Source organism: Acinonyx jubatus, chromosome C2 (assembly GCF_027475565.1).
Source record: "Acinonyx jubatus isolate Ajub_Pintada_27869175 chromosome C2, VMU_Ajub_asm_v1.0, whole genome shotgun sequence".
NCBI classification, from domain to species: Eukaryota; Metazoa; Chordata; class Mammalia; order Carnivora; family Felidae; genus Acinonyx; species Acinonyx jubatus.
In genome coordinates, this window is record NC_069384.1 from 142,316,576 (window position 1) to 142,327,218 (window position 10,643).

General features: G+C 42.1%; 1 protein-coding gene across 1 annotated transcript in view; it reads left to right on the forward strand.

Moving 5' to 3' along the window:
* The window catches only part of ZCWPW2 (zinc finger CW-type and PWWP domain containing 2), a 149,263-nt gene extending 139,517 nt beyond the window's left edge, over positions 1-9,746 (forward strand). Inside the window, exon 10 of the mRNA XM_053221552.1 lies at positions 9,348-9,746. The gene's annotated coding sequence lies outside the window, so the exon portion shown is untranslated. The remainder of the gene's footprint in view (positions 1-9,347) is intronic.
* Positions 9,747-10,643: the final 897 nt, after the last annotated feature.

Genomic DNA, 10,643 nt, shown 5'->3' on the forward strand with positions numbered 1-10,643 from the left:
GCCAGGGCTTCTTTCCATCTATAGAGTAGAAGTTGCTGTGAAAGGAAATGTATGAATAGACATAAAATGCATAGAGCAATCTTAACACACAGAAAACTATGCAAGTCATGACCATGATGTTGTCTCAAAAGCATTTCTCTTCTGACTGCCTCTGCCTGGTTATCCTAGGCCTAAAGCCTAAAGCCTAAATGTGCTTCTTTCAGCAGAACCTGAGGTGATACACCTGCTTCTGGGGGACTGGGGCCAAAGACTTCTCTGACTATGCTGACTCCCAGGGCAGGCCTGGAGGTGGACAGTACCCTGCCTCTATAGCTAGGGCCTCCTGCTAGGCCCAGAGGAGGACATTATAAGGAAATTGTATCTGCTCATCAAGGGAGATTAAATTCTGAGCACACTAGTTATACCAAGTTTGATATGGGAGCTATAAAGCAATATGTTAGGATCTTCTGCCTGAGCCTTTGGGTTAGAATAAGACCTCCTCTTTGTCTAGTTTGAGGAGTGGCTGACTAATCCTCTTTGCAATGAATTGACCAGCTAGTCTGTAGCCTCCATGAACTTATGGAAGGGCTGGGTCCACCAGAAGCTGAGTCCCCACTTAGATCTACAGACTGTGGAAAGTTAAACACCAAAGCCAACTCTGTTGCCCTATATTCTAGGAAGTCCTGGTCCATTTGCCTCAGGCAGAAGCTGAATTTATGCAGGTATTTCCAGTGGTAAGAAGCTTAGCTCTATCTTTAGTGGAGACAGGCTACGTATTTTGACTTGTTGCCACCAGTGGGATAAAGAGAGGAGTGCACCCTTGCACTTGCAAAAGTCTGTAGTGTCTACAGCCTTGAATTTCCTGGCTCTGCAGTGGAGGGTGATGAGTCACAGATAGTTAATATGTCCACTAATAGACCTAAGCACTATCATAAACTATCTAGAGGCTTTGTGGAAAAAATTGGCAGTTAGCTCTTTTTGGAGGAAACTTTTATTCATGAAAACTGAAGTGAACTGTGTATTGCTTTTCATGGAACGAAACCATTCTATAACCTAATGCCTCTACCAAATAGCTGGCATTCCATAACTCCACCACTTATTGGGGTTAAGAATTGGTATAGTTCTGTTCCAGATACTTCCAGACCAGTAGAATTTGCATCTGTGGACATTCCAAGGGACAAAGGTAAGATTTTGAAAATCCAAAATAGAAATATCCAAATCCTGCTCTATTATTTCTTCCTCTGTATGGTTCCAAGAAGAGGTCTAAACATAGTGCAATTAAAAAATTCTAAGTTCTTTTTTAGGGCTGAGCCAACTCTTGCTGTCACTTAGTAGAATTCTGAAAGAGTTGTTTAGTAAAGACAAATTTGACGTTAAGGTCCAAGTGGGATATTCTATGTACGCAAATCTAAATATTAGGATTTTCCCACCCACTGAGTGGTTGCATGGTATAGGCTTGCAGAGTAGTGAGCAGCAAATGAAAGGGTAGGGGAGAGAGGAGAAACTTGTTTCCAAGAAAAATTCTGAAAGAATGAGTTGTTTTCTTTTAAATGCATATAGGAAAATACTATGAGAAAGGAGATATGCTCAGAACCAAACAAAATAAAACGCAGTTTGCAAGCAGCCCAGAAGTTGCTGGGTTAAAAAATAAAACTTTTTAATCTTCAGCCTCTCCAACCAGAAAAAGATTCTCAAATTAAAATGTAGCCTGGGGACAGTGATCAAGTCCAGGGGTTGGTTGTTGAATCACAGAAAGAGAGACAAAGACCAAATCTAGGGGGCTTGCAGGAAAACATGGCCTCAGGGTAAGGACCCAATCAGGGGTGTGGCTAATAACATTACAAACTATTACAAAATGACTTTTAAACCTCCTGCAAAGCTGAAAGGTATAGTAGTGCAGCCACCTGACATGCCCAAAGAGCTAGTAATTAAATCTGGAGAGAAAAGCCTGTCTTGAAAATAACTGTGGTTTTGACACATAGAATGGACTAGAATCAAATACATAGAAAACCCACTAAGTTGTAGAAAAACTGACACCACCTTAAGTACTAATAGCCTGAACTAAATGAGACTGAAACTGTTTGAGAGGGGAAAAAAGACCCCTGAGTCCCCAGTTTTCTATGTAGGAAATAGGCTAGGAAAACTTAGCCACCCAAAAGAAGTAGAAGTTTCAGTGTCCTCTTCAGAAGCAAATGAGGAAGATGATGGAAAAGGAAGTCTCAGAGGACAGAGCTAGGAGCTGTAGAGAACAATGGACCAAAGGTCCTCCTCCTACACTACCAGACTCCACCCCACCCCCAGCTCACCTTCCCTTCCCCTGGGAGCAGGACCAAGGTCTGATGAAGAAACATATCCTCCTCCTTTGGCAGGGAAACTTGGCTAATTTGCCTAGAAGGATTTCAGAATCACTAAGGAACAAGTTTCTTCATTTTGAATGAGGTGTTTACTGTGATTTTCCTGTCTCTGTTATACCAATGCATATTGTGTGGGTGTGGAAAGGGGATGGGGCCTGTGATTTGTCTTCTCAGTTTATAGGTCCAATTCATATCTGGACCAGATGTAAATCATGAAGTCCTAAATGTTGAGCCTGATACATGATTGGGTGAGACTTGTGGTGTCCTTTGATGGGGATGGGCTGTTTTCATATTGGAGAGATGTGAATAATGTAGCCAAGCAGGTGGACAGTCATTGATTGAGTTCCTGATCCAAGTTCTTTGTATCTCCCTGCATTGTATAATTATCATGGCTCTATCACAGACAGAGTGTACTACTACCGGGCCTTGTGACTTTGCACTTGGCCTCCTGCTTTGATCAATGAAATAGAGCTGAAGTGATGGGGCCAATTCATAGTCAAGGCCTTAAGAGGCTTTTGGTGTTTCTTCTTTACCTCTTGTACCTCTGCCATTGTCTTGAAAAGAACATGCCGCGACAAGCCCTCTAATTCAGGGAGGATGAAAGTCCCGGGAGAAGACCCAGACCCAGAGACTTGCAGAATGAAGCAGAGCTGCAGGTCCAGAATAGAATACAGTATTATTGTTTTTAGCTACTGAGTTTTGGGGTTGTTTGTTACACAGCATTTTTGTGGCAGTAGTTAACTTATATACTTGATTTCTTGGTTCCAGCAACAGTTTCACAGGTCGGGTGTGGTGGCAGCTTTCCAGCTGTGGCAGCTGTCCAGCTGTATCTGACCCATGGGTTGTTTTCTCCTTAGGGTGGAGCTTCTATCAAAATAGCCCTGTCTCCTGGGTTGGACCCAGCGTGCTAGCCCAACGCCTGCCCAGTGACCCTTCCAGCTTTTTTTTTTGGATCAGGCCCAGATGGGCTCTTCAACTGATGGGGCTTAGCCCATTCCCTGCCCAGCCTCAGGTTGCTTTATCACGGAGGCAGCATATATAGAGATATTATAAGTTAATAGGATACCAGCACCACCAAAATATCACTAAGGGTTCATAAGAGTAGGTCACTTCTTTTTTAGGTATTTTTAGACTCTATAATAATTACAAAAGGTAGATAGGCCCATAATGGTGAAATGTCTCATTTGGCCAAAAAAGAAAAAAAAAGTGTGCATATGTTTCCATCCCCTTTCTGTTCCTCAAGTCTTCCAAGTCTTCCTTACCCTTTTGGTATTGTATCAAAGGATTTTAAGTTGCTAAATCTAGTTTTGGGTTCAGATTTTACCAACTTGCCTAAGTCACATGACCAATAAATGGAAAGGCCAGAATTTGAGTACATTTCTGTTTGTTCAGATCCCATTCCCTTTATAACTGTCTATATTGTTTAATGATGTGGTTACTAGGTGGGTGGTGGAATGATCATCTAGTTTCCTCCTATGTAAAATGAGGATGGAACTATCTAAACAAAAGCATTGTTGTGAGGAATAAATGAGATTTTATGTGAAAATGCTCTGTAAATCAACTTTATCTTCTATTTATTCTTTCTGAAGGAAACTGAGTATGTGCTTAAGTACACTGCAATTAATTATTACTGAGATAAAATGTAATTATGCATTTGAAATGATCACTTGTCTTACTCTTGTATCTCTCCATCTACCGTCATCAATATCAGAATTTTTTTTTCTCTTTTTTTAAATTAAGTTTTGGAAACCATCACTGGCGGCATGTGACCCTCTCTCTGATGGGCGTGTTAACAGCAATGTCTGTCTTTTAAGGGACATCTATCTCACTGTTAAATTTAACTTTTTTTAATGTTTATTTATTTTTGAAGGAGAGAGAGACAGAGCATGAGCAGGGGAGGGGCAGAGAGTGAGGGAGACACAGAATCCGAAGCAGGCTCCAGGCTCTGAGCTGTCAGCACAGAGCCCGACACAGGGCTTGAACTCACGAACCTCAAGATCATGACCTGAGCTGAAGTCGGACCCTTAATCGACTGAGCCACCCAGGCACCCCTCACTGTTGAATTTTAGCTATGGCTTTAAATCACCTTGTTTTCTTCATTCTGTTAAAAAAGAAAAGGGGTGGGGGGAGTCTCAGTATTGATGAGTAGTGGCAGATTCTGTGGCATTTTAGATGCTTTCCAATAAACGTATGGATGCCTTTCACAGGGAGCACGGGTTGTATTTCAGCATGCCCTCCTCCAGCAAGTTGGAATTTAGGCCCTGGCTCCAAAGACCTTTTGAAAGCCAGAAAGCTCACCAAAATATATGGCCAGAGTTAGTCTATTTTGGCAATGACACTTGCTTATTATGACATACAATTAAATTACATAGATTTAAAATTTTGTACAACAAGCCTCTTGCAGTTTGCAGAGGGAAAGGAGCAGGCAGAAGAGAAATATGAGTATGGTCATGCTCCTCTCTTCTGGAGCTTACAATCTAGTGATGGAAGAATGTAAATAAATATAGGTGCTCCACAAAGCAGAAAATGCATTTGAAGATGGAATGTCTAAAAGCAGAAGGGAGTTCTCTTTCTAGATAGCTGAGAGTCAATAATTACAAAATCCTTTAATACGATTCCTTCAGTCTCAGGTGCCCCCTGCCAGAAGTGAGAAACCACCCTACAGAGTCTGACGTCTACAGACAGCTTTAGCCCTCAGCTGCCAACAGCTATTCATGGAGGGAGTTAAGCCAGAACTAGGGCTCCCCACTCAAGCCCTGCTTTGGTTCCTCTTGAATTGCGGAGAGGGCCAATGACAATGACACCTGATCTTTAAACCCCATAAGGTCTTGACCTAAGGGGACTCAGTGCTTTTACCAATACAATTGGATCAGACCCCAGGTCCTCTATGGGATCACCATCATTTATGCTCTCCACTTCCTGTTGAGTCTCCTGGCTGCAATCCATCGCCCCCTGTTCCTCCGTGACCTCCATAACTTCCCCTGCTACGGTGATGAAGCCAAAGTGTGGGAGGCACAGAAGGGGAGGTTGGCAAGGGGCACTCCTCTTGGATAGGAGTTCTAAATGCGCCAGCAAGCTCTTGGAGCCCTTTCACTGCAGAGGGGAGCAGCCTTGTGCTTCTTCAGGGTAGAGGACTGGCCACACAGCCTCCAACTACCGCCAACGGTCTTTCTTCCACCTCCCCCATGGACTCGTAATTTCATCTCTCAGCAGCAGCTGCTCTCAGGCAACACCAGAGCTGGAAACTACCTGATCTATGAAAGCCTGACTTCTTCCAAGCAAAGGAGGGTTAGGGTGTGGATGTACAGAGAAGTGTGAAAGTGCAGATTATTTGGAAATGGGGGTCCAACCTTACGAGGTTATGTGTTAGGTACTTACGTGTTAAGTACTGGAGTAGACCTGTGGAAGATTAATTCTGACTGCAGACACAGCTTCATGGTGGCATTTTATTCATTCCTTCACTCAATACTATGGGCCAGGTTTCATGCGAAGCGCTAGTAATACAACAGTGAACAAGACACACATGATCTCCAAACCTGTGGAGCTGATTCTGACTTTGAGCAGTTTGCTTTAGCCTCACTTTCTTCATCTGAGAATTGGGATGATGGTGATGATAATAATAGTAATAACACTCATCTCCTAGAGTTGTTGAACAGAATAAAATGAGTTAAGATGGGCAAGGTGCCTAGCAAAGTTCCTGGCACATTGCATGTTATGTAAGTATCACTACTGTTTTTACAGTCTAGTTGGGGAGAGACCCGTGAAGCAAAGCCAGAATTGGAAGGTGGAAGAGTGGGCTGGCTGGAGACGATGAAAGTCACAGTCTGAACAAAGCACAAAGGTGGGAAAAGCAGGAACAGCAAATACCTAAGCCGAGTAACCAGAGTGCAGGGGGTGGAGGGTGTGATACGAAGAATATTGGGAGTTAAGGCTGGACCAGGCAGGTTGGGCTTTGCTCAAGGAAAGCCTTGTATATCACACTAAATGGCAGCTCTTCATTCAGCAGGGGAGCCAGGTTAGTGCAATGATGAAGAGTGGTGACCACCACAATCTCCAAGATCAAACACCCAGGGTGCTGGGCACCATGACCAGCTTGGAACCAGACCATTGTGCGATTTGCATGCACGGAGGGGCAGCAGGCAGACATTGCTATGCCAACCTGTGCCCCTGTGTCTGAGGAAATCCGTGCCCTGATGTTAGCTTGGATTGTCAGCTTCCACAGTGAGTGCCTTAGGGTTGCCAGCAGGCAGCCGGGGACCGGAAGGTTAGGTGTCTCTGCGAAGTCTTATTAAACTCTCAGCTGCCTGGGAATAATGCACCACAGCAGCAGAGTTTTAAATGGCAAAGGGTCTCTGGCTGTCAGCAAGGTTACAGGTAGATACTTTCATTTGTCCTCCATGAAAGCTTAATATCATTTTCTTCTGTTCAAGTCAGCTTATAGACCTCATTACTTCAAGTTCATCGGGCAGCTGAACAGACTTTTTGATTTTACTGTGCTTTCAGAATCATGTTGGAGAAGAGCTAATGCATTTTTAACCAACTTCAGCAAATTGAAGCTCTTTGGTGCTGTAGTGTACTAATACAGTTGCTGCTAACTCTCTGAGAGCAGCATCTGGGTCCGGAAATTCCCGCTATTGCGGTTGTGAGCTCCAGGAGGTAGGGCCTACATGTCCTTCCACTTGTGACCCACCCAGACCATAGCACAGTGCCTCGCACATGTGAGAACAGCAGTTCTATTTTTAGATTGATGTTGAACTTTCTGCCGGTCTAGCCTGTTCAAACATGTTTTCTAACAAGCTCTATACTCAAGCACCTTTGGACTGAATCTCAGGTGGTTGTTGCTTTTTGATTCCAGTTCCCCAAACCCTGACAAGCTCTAGCTCTATCCGTTATCTGTCACGACAGTGATGCAGGGTAGTAGGTGACCACAAAATGCCAATGGCAAACAACAAAGCACGTCTCTTAGCTTAGGAGCCTGAAAAGTTCAGCCAATTTGGCTACTTTCAGGTGATCTCACTTGTCTGTCTGTGGGCAGCTGTGGGTCTACTCAGGTGTGGTTCTTCTGTGGCTCATACTAGGTGGGCTCACTTACCTATCGAGGACCAGCTAACAGTCTTAGATGGGGAAATGGGGCAACTAAGCTCTGCTTTATGCACCACCTGTCATCTTGCAACACGCTAGCCCAGGCATGTTGTCCTGGAGATAGCAGAGGAACAAGAGTAAGAGAAAATTCCAATAAGAAAATCCAAATCACCTGCAATTCCACCAACTACAGATAAATCACTGGTGACATTTAAAAATTTCTTACAATCTTATTTCCAAATAAATATGTACTCTTAAATGCACATAAGGAGCAACAACCACATAGTTATTTCCATAGCCTTTTTCTCTTAACCATATATTGTGAATGTAGTCCCATGCCATGAGATACTGTTCTACAGCATGATTTTTAAGGATTGCATTGTATTTTTATCCATACAACAAAATACTCTCTTGATGGATGTTTAATTTGTTTTCACATTTTCTTTTCTTTTTTTCTAATTAAAAAAATTTTTTTAATGTTTATTATTTTGAGAGAGAGAGAGAGAGAGAGAATGAGCATGAGTGGGGGAGGTGCAGGGAGAGAGGGAGATGCAGAATCCGAAGCAGGCTCCAGGCTCTGAGAGTCAGCACAGAGCCCGACATGGGGCTCAAAGTCACAAACCTCAAGATCATGACTTGAGCCAAAGTCGGACGCTTAACTGACTGAGCCATCCAGGTGCCCCTCCAGATTTTTAATTATACAATTATAAACCACTCTGTCATGAACATCCTTATCATTTTATCTTTGTGTACCTTTTCTTTCAACTCTTTTCTAGAAGAGGAATTAATAAGTCAGAGTGTCTACACAGTTGCAAGGCTTTTTGTGGCTATCATCTATTATCTTCCACCAGAGGTGTGTGTCTATTTCTCTGCTAGACTGGGGTTTGGTTTCTACTTGAATTTTATGTTACTTAAAACAGTGCGTTGGGTTAATCTCTGTCTTAAAGAACATCGACTAAATGACTATGAGATGGTAGGTTTTTGTTTTTTTCTTTTCTAATTCCTTAGAGAAGGCTGAAGACTAGCATTAACATAGGCCATAGACTCAGGCTGAAAGGTGACTGAGATAAGAATAATAAACCAGGTAATGGGCAAATGTGAAAAGAAACAATGGTCACTTGATTTAGACATTAGATGTCCTTTTGGTCAATCATTGTGACAAATACTAGGGCAGAGTCATTGGTCTGGAAAATGTTTTGGTCGGCTGATAAAATTAAAAATCTAGGAAGTTGCATTCCAATTTGGGAGGAGTAGGGAAATCGAGGTGCTTGAGAGAATAGACCAGTTTTCACTGAATACTTCTATTAAGGTAGTCACATGGCTTCTGCTGGTGTATTATAATCACGATTGGTGAGTTTTTGATGTTAGATTACTTAGGTGATGATTCCTAAAATCCACCTTTCTTGTATTAAATTGAAATTGCTTATAATGAGAACATGAAGACTTTTATTTTCCATCCACATATGTGCTTATTTTGTGTATCTGTAATTTTTATTTTTAGTGCCCAGAGAAAAACTGGTTTTGGATGATAATTCTTGCCCTGCAAAATGTATTTAAATTCATTCAAAATGATTATTGCTCCAAAATTATGACCTTCCACACAATGGACTATGAGTACTCCCTTCCCAGGGTCTGGGCTTTATTCATAATCTGTGGTCCTAGCACAGAAAACAGGGCCTTAATAAATATTGTTTATAAATGTTTAAACACCCTTGCCCAAATGAGGGTTAAATTTGCCATCCAACTTAGCCTTTCTAATTATATAAGTCTAGATTCTCAAAATTAATTGAATCTTGAATGTTTTTACCATGTAGCACTTAATTACACATGGGCATGTGTATGCCATTATTTATTTCATGTGTGGTAGCCAGTCTCTAAGACGATTCTCACCTGGTGTTCACACTCTTGTTTGGCTCCTTCCACACTGAACAGGGTTCGCCTGTGTAACCATCAAAATATCTCAAACATGACAGACTCTGACCTCCAAGCCTGGGTCATAAAAGACATTGTGGCTTCCACTTTATTCTCTTTTTGGATCACTCATCCAGAAGTAGTCAACCGCACGTCATGAGGACACTCAAGCAGCCTTAAAAGAGGTCCACGTGGTGGAACTGAAGCCTTCTGCCAACATCAGCACTAACTTGACAGCCACCTGACTAAGCTCTTCTGGAAGTGATGCTCTGGCACCAGTCAGGCCTTCAGATGACTACAGCCCAGGCCAGTATCTTGACTGCAACCCCATGAGACACTCTTGAGCCAGAAACACCCAGCTAAGCACTCCTCAATTCCTGATGCACAGAAACTGTGTGTGATAATAAATGTTCATTGTTTGAAGTTACTAATGTTCTGGGGTAATTTGTTACACAGCAACAGATAACTAATATAATGTGTGACAGGCTTTTACCAACAAATAGATTATAAGCATCTTTAAAAAAAGAATCATATCTTTCATTTCTCATAGTGACCTGCATGATATTGGGATATTAGCCAAAATAAATGATGTTAATACTTCACAATTACCTTCTAGTCAAATCAACAAATATTTAATGCCCACCAGACACTCTTCTAGGAAAGCAGTAAACAAAAAAGAACTAAGTAAATGCTAGTGGATAAGACATATATAATCATTGAAAATATAAATATGGACCAGGTCAGTGAAGATATGAAGCTCAGAACAACAATAAAAGATGGGCATGCTACTTTATATATTTGATATTGGGTGTCAGGAAGGCATGACGTCTGATATCAAATGTCATATCAAATGTCTGTCAAGACATTTGAGCAGAGAACTGTGCATGTACCTGTGAAGGAGCATCCCAGGCAGAGGAAATGGCCAGTTCAAAGGCCATGAGACTGGAAGAATGTGGCACATTCAACTGGGCCAACACGGCTAAGGCTGAGGCCGCCATTTGTTGCCGATTTCACGAGTTAGCTTGTTGTATTTCTCGCCAGTCCAACTACACATTTAAATCTGTCTCAGGGGCTCGGACCCCACTTTCCCTTGGTTTTCTGAATTTGAACAGGGCACCAGATACTGGTGTGATTTAAACAGACCTTTTTATGTAAATGAATCATGATATAAACAGGAACACAGCTAATGAGTCAAAATAGGCTAATATTTGTAGCCGGAATGAAGAATTAGACAATTCACTGATTGCAATCTTCCTTTCATTACTTCTGCACTTGAAGCTTTCTGACTTCATTAAAGCCATTAGTGCCCACCAATAA